The sequence below is a fragment of the Nicotiana tabacum genome, chromosome 21 (assembly GCF_000715075.1).
Source record: "Nicotiana tabacum cultivar K326 chromosome 21, ASM71507v2, whole genome shotgun sequence".
NCBI lineage: Eukaryota > Viridiplantae > Streptophyta > Magnoliopsida > Solanales > Solanaceae > Nicotiana > Nicotiana tabacum.
Genome location: NC_134100.1, coordinates 12,394,377 through 12,406,747, shown reverse-complemented (window position 1 = coordinate 12,406,747; position 12,371 = coordinate 12,394,377). Strand labels below are relative to the sequence as shown.

The 12,371-nt window shown below is 34.7% G+C and overlaps 1 non-coding gene across 1 annotated transcript; it reads right to left on the bottom strand.

Annotated features, from left to right (window-relative positions):
* Positions 1-8,889: 8,889 nt before the first annotated feature.
* Positions 8,890-8,961, bottom strand: TRNAQ-UUG (transfer RNA glutamine (anticodon UUG)). Its single transcript has one exon. It is a non-coding gene; the product is annotated as a tRNA-Gln (tRNA).
* Between the last annotated feature and the right edge of the window lie 3,410 nt (positions 8,962-12,371).

The following is a 12,371-nucleotide window of genomic DNA, read 5'->3' as shown; positions in this document are numbered from 1 at the left end:
CCTTTCATCTTACAGTTTGGATTTGGAGTTTAGTCTGTCATGTCGGATAGGTTTGCAAGAAGGACACCTCCTGTTGGGGTTTGTTTAAACATGTTTGGTTTAAAAACTGCTTCATGCTTAGGATAATATGTATTCATTCATGTTGTTTTTTATGCAAAGCTGGTTTAAGCTCTGTTTTCCCCCATCAATCAGCTTGTTCTTTTAGTTCCTAAAGGATTGAAGTGTGCTTGATTAAGTGAATTAAATACCTTTCCCCTAAAACTAAAGTTCTGTGGCATGTTATTTCAATAGTACAAAGTCTTTTGACATCAAGTGTGAATTTTGGGTATGTGTCTTTGGGTTAAAGCAAGTTTTCCTTGTTGAATCTGTGGAAGTTCTATTATAGGTTCAAATCAGATTAGATGAGTTTAATTCACCTGGAAAATTTGTCCTAGTTTAACATATGAAGTCACGAGCTTCTTAATTCATTTCCTGATTGAATTTTAGTTTTCTTTGAAAATCGCGTTGTGGTCAGCTAGTGTAGGATATCCGATCCAGTTTCTATGTTTGGGGATTTAACAATTGTTCAGCATGATTTGGGGTCTTAATATTTTCCTTAGATTGCCACGTGATATAATTGTTAAGTTGATCTTGTGCCCAAATGCCAATTTCTGTTGTTAGCGTTGATGTATACATACAAAGAGAATTGGGCCAGATTCGTGGGTGGCCCAAATAAGGCCATGAGTATGAGCTCGAACGCTTAAGCTTTGGGCCCAGAAACTTGAGTCAAGTAAATCATTCCCTAGCGAGAAAATGTATTGGGCCCCTCACTGGCCCGAATCCTTTTCAGTAATTGAAGTACCTGGTATTATCAAACATAGGCTTATAACTATGTAAGGGTAATTTGAACATTAATTTAGAGTTGACCAACATCTTGGACCTTTTTTAATTAAGTATTGCCCTTCACAATTAGATTGAGGTGTGCCATTTCAACAAAACATATAGTTTATGGCCCTCAAAAGTAGTTCGAACATCCTTTGAAATTAGAATCGAGGTGTGTCATTAGTTGAATTTTCCATGGCCCTCGCAAACTTGAAAGTGCGTAATTACTTTAGGCGCGATATTTAAATTAGCTTCCTTAAACTAGGGTGTGCATTTCATATGACCCAACTCCAATTCTCAACAACGTTAAATAAAATGTGTCGTGGACCACGGGTGCATTTCATGTGGTGTGGTTCAAAATGTGTTTTAGATAACGTTGAAACTTCCTAAAATTAATTAAAAATGGCTAATAAGTTAAAATATACCATAGGCTAAAACATGTATTAAAATCAGATAATAGGCCAATAATAATAGTTGAGTGACCGTGCCAGAACCATAGAACTCGGGAATACCTAACACCTTCTCTCGGGTTAACAGAATTCCTTACCCGGATTTCTATGTTCGCGGACTATAAAATAGAGTCAATTTCCTCGATTCGGGATTCTAATCCAGTGACTTGGGACACCATAAATTATCCTAAGTGGCAACTCTGATTCTTAAATAAATCTCGTTTCGATTGTTACTTTAAGTTGAAAAAAACTCCCTTATACCCTTTCGGGTGTAGGAAAAAGGAGGTGTGACACTCCTGAAGCAGAACAAAAGAGTGGAAGTCATAATTCTATTGAAGTAAATGATGACTCACATATAGAGGAACCTAGTCCTTCAAATTTTGAAGTTAAAGTATCCAACTAGAAGCAAAAGAGTTCACATCTCTTCAAAATGTAATCACACCCTTAGACTCTGGTATTCAGCCTAGTTCTAAGGCAAGGAACATGTTTTCCCTCTCAGTGTTCTTGTCTCAAATCAAGCCTAAGAACATCAAAGAAGCATTGAAAAATACTCACTAGATGACTGTTATGCAAGAAGAACTCCATCAGTTGAGAGGAACCAAGTGTGGCACCTGGTCCCTAGGCCTTCAGACAGAACAATGATTGGAACCTGGCCCAAAAGACTCTCACTTGAAGGCAGCCAAATGAATTTTGAGGTATCCTAAAGGAATACAGGACCTGGTCCTCGTCTATGTTTCAAGAGATACTTTCGACTTGGTTGGATATGTTGAATATCTGGTGGATAAAAAGAGCATATCTGGTGGATAGAAAGAGCACAACTGGAACAACACATTTTCTGGGGTCGTGCTTCATCCTATGGGGTACAAAGAAATAAACTGTGTGGCTCTTTCTACTACTGAAGCTGAATAAGTGGTTGCTGCTTCTTGTTGTGCTCAACTACTACATATCAAGCAATATCTTGAAAACTTTGGTGTATTTATAGCTTGAACCAGGTACAACACAAGAGGACAAAGCACATTGATGTAAGACATCACCTTTTGAGGGATAATGTTGAAAAGTTTCTAATTTGTATGAAGTTCTGGAAGACGGAGGACCAGGTAGCAAACATCTTCACCAAGGCGCTGAGTAGTGAACACTTTGAAACAAATCGTCCGGAGTTGGGGTTGATCAAGCTTAACTAAGGACCTGGTCCCTCGATGATTGGCTATGTTAAGAAGGAAAGGTACAATGCTAAAAAGTATTTTTTGGTTACATCTAACTCAAATCTATACTGTTACTAGTATACATACATGGCAGACAAAATAAGTAAGAGTGACATTGCCCTTCTGGGAGTTTTTGCTCAAATTTTCAAAAACCGTCAAGGAACCTGGTTCCTATAAATCAGTTTAGTAGTCTCTTCAATACTTATATGCCTTTTTAAACTGCTGAAGTGTAATGTCATTAATTTCTTCCCATCTTTCTCCAAATTTTGAAGTCCAAAATGTTAAACCTTTTCTAAACTGACTTGTTTCCTCGAAAAACCATTTCCTTCTTTCACATACAATCAAAGCCGATTATTTTCTTCAAAACTAAATCCACCTTATCTCAAACAGAATCCTTTTCTCCAAATATGCCAGAAGTGAACCCAACTATGTCACTTCCCAAAATCCTAACTCCATCTGAATCAAAACCCTAGAGGTCTTTGGTAGATTTTGATGGGACTTTAACTGAAAAAGAATGGGGTAGATCTAATATTCTAGAGAGTGATGTTGAAATTATTGCTGGGTTTGCAGAAGCCTTGAAGAATGGAGGAATCAGTGAATGTGCTGGGAAAGGGGGAACTGAATGACGGATTTGGTCCCTCAAGTCCTTCTTAGATGTTAATTCTGATGATGATCGTTTTCTCTTGAGTTCTGTGCTTAAACGAACCTCTGATCCAGTAAAAAGAATTAAGAAAAGTAGGCTGATTGATGATGAAGTGGTGTGACCGGCTGATGTGGTGATTGTGGAAAAGATATTAAAAAAAACCTCACTTTTGAGAAAGAATTCAAACAAAAAAATAATGGAGAAAAGAAAGTTGGCTGATAAAGATACAGTGGATGATAAAGATGAACAGATTGAGAAGAAGAAGAGGGAGACATGGACGCTCTAGGAAAGAAAGTGTAGTGTGAGTGAGGAACCTGGTTCCTTATAGAAGCAAAAGATTGAGTCATCGGGTTTGGAGAGGTAGAAAACTCTGAAATTTCAAAAAGTGCTATTAGGCAGAGTGTTGACTATAATATTGCTTAAAAATGGAGGAACTTCTTGACATTGTTGAGTTCCAAAAATATAATCACTTCTTTGTTCCTCCAAGTTCCAACTTTTATGAACAAGAAGTAAAAACTTCTATGTTGTATAAGATACTCTGATGCAATATGTGCATGGTACTGAGTTTGTTCTTGACGAGGAGAAGCTTGGGGAGATTCTTGGAGATCTGATTGATAGTTCAGCCTGCTCAGATAGATTGAGAACCAGGTCCCTGTGAACCCTTGGCAGAATAGAATGCTAAGTTAAAGGGTGAGAATGAAAGATTGAGGAAACATGTGGAGGACCTGAGAGAGCAGATGATCATTGATCAAATGATTTTGAATGAACGAATTGACAAGCTCATCAAGGCCTCATCCCCTTACTCTTCTTCCTGCCCAGCGATCCATGTATTTCACTCATTCCAAATTCCCTCGAATTCCTATCTTTTTTTGATCCCTGTGTTTGATGACATTGGTATTTTAGTTGTTTAAATTTTCATATTCTGTATTGTTGAAACTATTGTGCTTTTGTTATAAATACTCTGCTATGGGCAATCACTCTATTTTGTGCAATGACATTCACTTGTTGTTCTTGTTATTGTTTATTCTGTGTTTCCCAAGTGGCATGAGTTAATATTGCTGAACTTCTTTTTGGTTGTGCTTCTTCTGTTAGTCTTCAATGATGTCAAAAGGGGGAAATTACATAGGTGTCAATAGGAGGAGGAACAGAAACGAATTGATATGTTGTGTTATGCAAGAAAGAAAGCTCTGCTTCGCAGGGGGTATGTTGCTGATACCATATTGAATATAAGTCCGATCTGTATGGGAATATGTGAGGAATCTGGTTCTCATGGGGAACATCAATTTTGGGGTTGTCATCATCAAAAAGGGGGAAATTGCTTTAAGTTACGATATTTCATGTTTTGATGATTTGCCAAACGTTCTCAAGGAACCAGGTACAGACCAGATATGATTAGTACATGTAAGGAATCTGATTCTTAGGGGGAATATCAATTTTGGGTTTGTCATCATCAAAAAGGGGAAAATTGATAAGTTATGTTATTTTGTGGTTTGATGATTTGCCAAACAATCTTGAAGAACCAATTGTGATCAGTTTCTTTGGTCTGGTTCTCATGGGGAATATGGCTGATTCGCAGGGGGAACAATGTGGAGATTCGGTTCTCAGGGGGAATATTAATTCTAAGTTTGTCATCATCAAAAAGGGAAAAAATGATAAATTATGCGTCTTTTATTTTGATGATTTGACAAACTTCATGAGAGAACCAGATAAGAAACCTGATAATTAGTTCTCCAACGTTCAGAGTAACCAGTCAAATATCTGGTTCAATTCTCAACGAAATCAGATAAGGGAACAATAGAGAGAACACACATGGATCAGTTCCCCTAGTCGTCGAATAGTCAACTCTACAACTTTAAACATTCTCAAGACTTTAAGATCACAAGGTTCCAGGTTGGGATCCAGTTTGGGATATTGCTCAATTCTTCAGAGTCGAAGGAATGGCTGAGGGAACAGGTCCCTATCAGTTTCCGAGGTGATTGTACGAAAGTCAACTCTCCAGTTGGAAAGTTGCTGCCTGCACATGCTACAGTACAGGAACAGTGCATCAGTCAACTTTCTGTGGAAAGCTTTTTACCTACCTTGCTTACATCATTGTAAGTGATGTCACAAATGTATTCTTGACATCAAGGAAGGTAAAAAATCACTTTAGTACTTGCAAATCAAAAGACAATATTCTTTCAAGCGCTAGCCACAACCTCTCTCAAGAACAAAGCTGCTGCAACCTCAAGGACCAGATCCAAAGATTGAAGATATCTTAAGTCCTTAGGTTTGTTGAGTCTTTGTTATTTGTTCTTTATTTGTAACTCCTACCCAGCTTACTTAGAAGCATTTCTGTAGGAGATCTTTGTAAAATCATAAACTTCGTGTTTGTGTCTTAACTAGAGTTAGTTAAGTTGTGAAGTCTTTGTACTAGAGGTATTACAAAGTGGCTTGTAATGGGTGTGTTGCAAGTTAGTAAGGGATACCAAAGTCTTTGTAATAGAGATATTACAAAGTGACTTGTAATAGGTGTCTTACAAGTTAGTGAGTGATTAAGAATTTAATTCCTTGCTTGCAATAGGTTTTAATCTGAAGTTTGCTCGGTCTAGTAGAGTTGAAATCCTACTAGGGTAGGTCGTGATTTTTAATCCTTTGAGCAAGGAGTTTTTCACGTAAATATCGCGTGTTCATTATTTACTGCCGATTTACTGTGGGAACAGATAGAGAACCTGGTTTCCTATACTGTTTGGTTTTATAGCATATATCAAATGGCTAATGGTGCAATCTTCGTTAACACATATCAAGTGCAAGATGCATGATTCATATTGTACTTTTACAATTTTATCTTATCCAAGTCTTACGAATCTTTTTTTAAATAAATGTCATATCTTGTAACATTCAAGCTTTAATTGTGGCCTAAACCTAACTACTTAAATAAAAAATAGTTGGTAAAGATATAATATATACATAATTATATAATATATGTGTATGATTAATGTATTAATATATACATCTGACTAGAAAAAATAAATAATGAATATGTCAGATTATTTGCGTAAAGATCCGTTTATCTTATCCAAGTCTTACCAATCTTTTTTTAATCTTAAAACATTCAAGGTTTAATTGCGGCCTAAAACTTTGTAAATGTTGTTTTGCTAAGTCAATTACATGTTTTAAAAAAAGGCCTAGAGATCAAATCCCAATGTCAATTAGTAGGGACACTTTATATTCAAACAAGTCCATGTATAACAACTTTAGTTGTTGGCTGAGAAATAGCCCCTTGCCCACAAATCCCCACTTTTCCGTTTTATTACATGTTTTAAAAAAAGGCCTAGAGATCAAATCCCAATGTCAATTAGTAGGGACACTTTATATTCAAACAAGTCCATGTATAACAACTTTAGTTGTTGGCTGAGAAATAGCCCCTTGCCCACAAATCCCCACTTTTCCGTTTTATCATATCAAAGATAAACCTAATCACTTTGCTAAAAACAAAAAAAGATACAGTTAAGTGAAAATGATATGAAATGATTAAAGACAAAAATACTTTAATCTCTTCCAATTAAATAAAGCAAAAGTAAAATACTTTAATCTCTTCCAATTAAATAAAGCAAAAGTGATTATCATCATGGAAACATAACTAATGAACTTTCCCAAAGTTTGAAAAATATGACGCCTCTGTCTAAATTTATCAATTTTTCAACCCCAAAAAGTTCCTATCAGCACCCCTTTTTCCCACAATTTTTCTCTATTTTAGTTACGGTCAAAATAATTGCATAGCGTTAGGTCGTCAGCATAATCTTTTGAATTTTCACCTACACCTACTAAGAACTTTCCCAGATTGCCAACCGAAATGTGCAACTATACATCAAAGATTTTAATTTCAATACACCAGTAATATAAAAGATAATTTTGTGTAACTTTTATAATAAGCAGAATTAGTTTCTTAAAAAGTAAAACAAACAACTCGTAACGATAGGTTAAATTACACTGACAATATAGTTTTTATTTACATTATTAGTTATTATTAGTGTGTATAAGTTAATTCTAGTACATCAAATGGAAATACAAGGGTAATGTAAATCATGTCATTCTATCATTGTAATGTAAGGTAGTTCAACTTGTGATAATATGTTAATTATTAGTTTTATCAAATTTTCATTATTATTTTTTAAGTAGTTTGAAAGGGAGTCATGAAACAATGATAAAGTAGTCTCTATGTGACTATAGGTCACGAATTCACGCCGTTGAATCAGCCAAACATCAGGATAGGTCACGACTCTTTGATGTGCGGCTGTTCTTCGGATCCTGCGTAAGGCTAGATATTTCGTGCCTCGGATTGCCTTTTTTTTTAAAAAGTAATTTACTAAATCAAATATACAGAACACAACATTAATGCCAGAACACCAAGACATGGTTTAAGATCTTCCTGTTTCCCAAAAACTTTTCCTTACATATTTTCATTGTAATTTTGTTCCTTTCTTCCCTTGAATGGTCCACCATATCTCCAATCATTCAACAGGGGGAAACACAAGGACAGACAAACTGTATCCGAGGTACAAAAAAACATGAAAAAAAAGACAAACAAAACCCACAAAAATTGTTCTATCTTAAATCTAAGACCAAGCTATTTTCACCTGAATTAATGTCTAAGGTACTATATATTAAAACAAGCCCAAAAATACAAGATAAAAGAGAGAGAAAAACAAGAAATAAAGAGAAATGGTGGATGTATTTATAAGAGGATAACTCGGTACACGAAGTATTTCGTAGTCACATACGATAGGGTTCGAGAAACGACCGAATCTGAATATTTACAAAGACGGGGATCTTTACGACTCTTTTTTTCCCTTCAAGCATCCATTATCTAAGATCACTGATCTGACCAATCCGATTTCGCGCCGTTAAAAATTGGTATTACCGCTCTATATGGCTGAGGACTGGCTTTTCTTCAATTGAAAGAGAATTTCTCTTAATAAAATCCAAACAATCTGCTATAGCTTCAGCATAAAATGAATTTGAACGTGCATAAGACTTTAACTTATAATCACTTCTATTTCCATACATGGAATAATCAGCTTGTTTCCTTGAGACCAAATTCCTGTTGCTATCGTAGCTTTCATCTTTCTGTTTTGTACCATTAAAATTCTTCTTCAACAAATTTAGAACATTCCCATATGATGATTTCCAATATTTTCTGAAAGTCTTGAACAAATACAAGAACTTTACATTCAGTTTTTGCACCGAAAATCTTCTTGAATTTAGCTTAAAACCTCTTATTCCATAGCATCTTCTTCCAATTACTCTGTTGTAACCCATATAACCCATGATTTTAATTTGTTTTTTCAAGTGATTAATGGGGTTTTGAGGTTATAAATAAGTGGGGCAAATGATTTCAAGTTGGTGTGGGGAAGGAAAGAACTTGGAAAATGATAGGTTTAGGCCTTAGGAGGAGACTTTTGAAAACGCGGAGGTAAGACTTAAGAGAGGAGTATATATTTCTATTCTACTTTTATACAAATTGTAAATGAGGTAAGAGCACATAGATTATATAAAAAAAATGCTTTGCTAATTATGTTATGTATGCTATTTGAGGATTAATGATTTAATTAAATGACAGTGATTAAAAAAAGTGAAAATAATCAAGATACAGTGCGGGGAGACGAGTGATCGAGAAATATGAGAAAAAGTCTCCTCTCTAGATACCCAATATAATCCCACATAATGATATCTAGGGAAAATAAAAATAAAAAAAAGGTCCTACCGGGATTTGAACCCAGGTCACTGGATTCAAAGTCCAAAGTGCTAACCACTACACCATAGAACCATAGGCTTATTGGATAATTTTATCTACCAAAATTTAGACGGAAGAAAATCATCTAGTTAGCTTGGGCCAAAATTAAATGATCAAGATGTAAAAATTGCACGCGGCATCCTATTTGGTCGCCCATATTTAACCTATATCCATTTATTAAAAAAGTTTTAACTTGTACCAACTTTTCAAACAACTTCAGCCCCGTTTCTCCTCCTCCTTCTCCTCCTCCTCCTCCTCCTCCTCCTCCTCCTCCTCCTCCTCCTCCTTCTGTTGCTGCTGCTGCTGCTGTTGTTGGTGCTCCTATGAAACTTCAGTTCATGGTGATGATTGCCATAAGTATGTTTATCAGATTATTTAAAAACAAATTATAAATAACTTTCTAAAGTAAGTACGTACATGTTAAATGTAAGTCCATTTCCTTTAATTCACATTCTATTATTTTTTTGGATTCAGCTTTGTACATTATCAATGCATTTTATCCTGATGTGCTAAATCATTATCTAGTTTTTTAAGTTACTAATTCTACTTATGATAAACTTAGTATCTGTACAGAAAATCAGTTACATGATAGCATAAAACATGCTGAAGTTCAGCAAATATAGAACAAAACTTCAGCTAAAACATGCTAAAGTTCAGCAAATAGAGAACAAAACTTCAGCTACTAGAATGCTTAAGTTTAGCAATTACAAACAAAAACTTCAGCAAATAGAGAACAAAACTTCAGCTACTATGCTTAAGTTCAACAATTACAAACAAAAACTTCAGCACACTTGGTTCAACAAAACTTCAGCTACTATGCAAATTCAACAATTACAAACAAAAACTTCAGCACACTTGGTTCAACAATTTTTGCTACTTCAGTCCTGTCTACTAGAATGCTGAAGTTTTGTGTGATTGCCTTTGCTATTTCAGGCCCGTATGCTGAAGTTACGCGAAAAAGTGGATACACTTGCAATTTTTTTTACAAAGCGGACACAAGTTAAAACGTGACCCAAAAAGCGGGTATAGATACAAATCCTCCGATCAAGATAGCCAGACAACGGGTCATAACCCGACCTCCCATCCCCTTTTTTTATGATTTGAAAAAATGTAAAAGCTAATATTTTGCATATTTAGATTTAAGTTGCATTTTGACCCATCAAGTTATCTATTTTGACTTGTTTTGAACCAATAATCTGATGGATAATTTTGGGTTCCCGTTAGATGAAGTAAACAAACGGATCATAACTCACCCATTTAAACTTGAACATATTACTAAATTATGTTGATTTTATCAACATTATTCATGTTTTTCGTTCATTTTATCAACTACTAGATTACCGTCTTACGTGCTAAAAGAAGTATCTATATATTTCCACGAATATAGTGATTGGAGTGGTTGCGAGATTAGATAGGCATAACAAAGAACAAGCTTATAACTACACGGCTGTCATGCAATACACAAGGTCAATTAATTAACATCTAAAATTGATTTCTTAAGTCTAAAGTCTGACAATTTTGTCTGATTAATTGTCTGCTTTTTAGTGGCCAACTTTCTTTTTAATCAATAAGCTTTCAGTTTGATAAATTCTGTGTATTTCATTATAAAGTACACTATATATATACTCCACTGGAAAAGATTGCAAGAGGGTTTGCATTCAGGGGCGTAGCGAGATTACTGATTATGGGTTCGGTAGAATCCAGTAACTTTGATTTAAATTTTATATTTATTTTAAAAAGTTCATTGAATATGAACTCAATAACTTAAAATAATTAGACTCCTAAACCCATAAACTTTAAATTCTGGCTCCGCCTCTATCTCCTTTACTTTAAAATTTGGAGATATATAAATACATTTATTTACTATCACAAATTGGCGGTACTAGCAGTTTTCCGGGATGGATAATTTGGTATAATAATTTACTAAACATTATCTGCTAAGCATCGACAAATTCTTGCCACTCAATTAAAAAGAATAATTATTTAGTAAATGATAATCCAAAAAATAGTTCAGATCAGTACAATAATCAGCAAATGTTTAGTGCTTTGTACAAAGAAGAAATCAAGAAATGTTGGCAGTTAAGAGTGCCGAGACCCAAGTTCCAAGGTTTGGTCTGTGCATTATTTGACAAAATAACACCTTGTTTAAGTTTTATGTTGGAAATTCAATTCTGACTCAAATTTGGACCCCGAAAATATTTTTTGTCTATCTAAAGAGAAACATGGCAATTGTTTTTTGTTTTTGTTTTTTTTTTGGTTTAAGCACGTTCTACGTAGGTGTTGTACAAAATGTTAATTTTTACCGGGATAAAACGGAATAACTATTTTGTGATAGCGACATTTCAAATCATAGAATTTTGGCGAACTCAAATGGCTAAGCAAATCACACAAAATATTTACGTTTTTGCTTTAAAAAGCAATGCAGAATGCAGAAGATAAAGGGGAAAGATTTTCAGATTCAGTGGTGAAAAATCAGGTCGCGCCTCTCGATTTATAGCCAACAGCGTTGTGTACCAACAAGTGCGAAGATGCCTGTTAGTTTGAAGAGGTATCCAATTCGACAAAATTATTTGAATTTCTGTTAAATGGAATGGCTGGTCGCGAATTTGACCATTGAAAAATAATGCCGCGAATTTAATACTTTTCCGCGCAAATATACTAGGAAAGGAAATATTAAATGACAGAAATGAAAAATAAATTTGGTCTAAAAAATTATCAATCAAGCTAAAACCGAGCGACGACGACGACACGAGACTTGCTCTCTTCTCAACTCTCTAAGAGCTAGAAGAAGTGCTTCTATCTATAAGCACAAAAAATTTTCTCTTCCTATCCAACGATGGATAAAGTTCATTTGTAAGAGGGACTAATTCAAAATTTTATTTCCCTCTATTTCTTTTCTTACCATTTTTCATTCACACCTCTTTTTGTTTTAACCAATAAAACCCGACAATAACAATAACGCAAGACAAAGAAATTGCCACAGGGATGATCTAACATGTCCTGTTAGGTGTAGAATCGATGGAAATATTATATATTATTGAATTCGTATATTCCTTTGAGTTGGAAAATTTAAAAACTTCCACAAATTTTCTTTGGATAACAATAGTTTGCTAAATGAAGAGACAAATATTAACCAAAAAAAAAAGAAGAAGAGGCAAATGTACAAAAGAAAAGTTGAAAGAAAACATTACAGGGTAAAATAATAAAAGCAAAATCATTTTTTCCTGTTGACCTAGGTATATATATGCTGCTGGATTTACTTACTTTGATACTCAAAATTGTTTCCTGAACTAATCTGAGGAGTTATGATGGATATTGTATCGACAATACTCGAGTCTATGTCAATTGGCACCACAGTAGAAGGCCATACAAATATTGACTTGAATGGTGGAACTTCTGGTTCTGGTACTGACCCTGATATAATTTGAACTATCGTCTGTGTT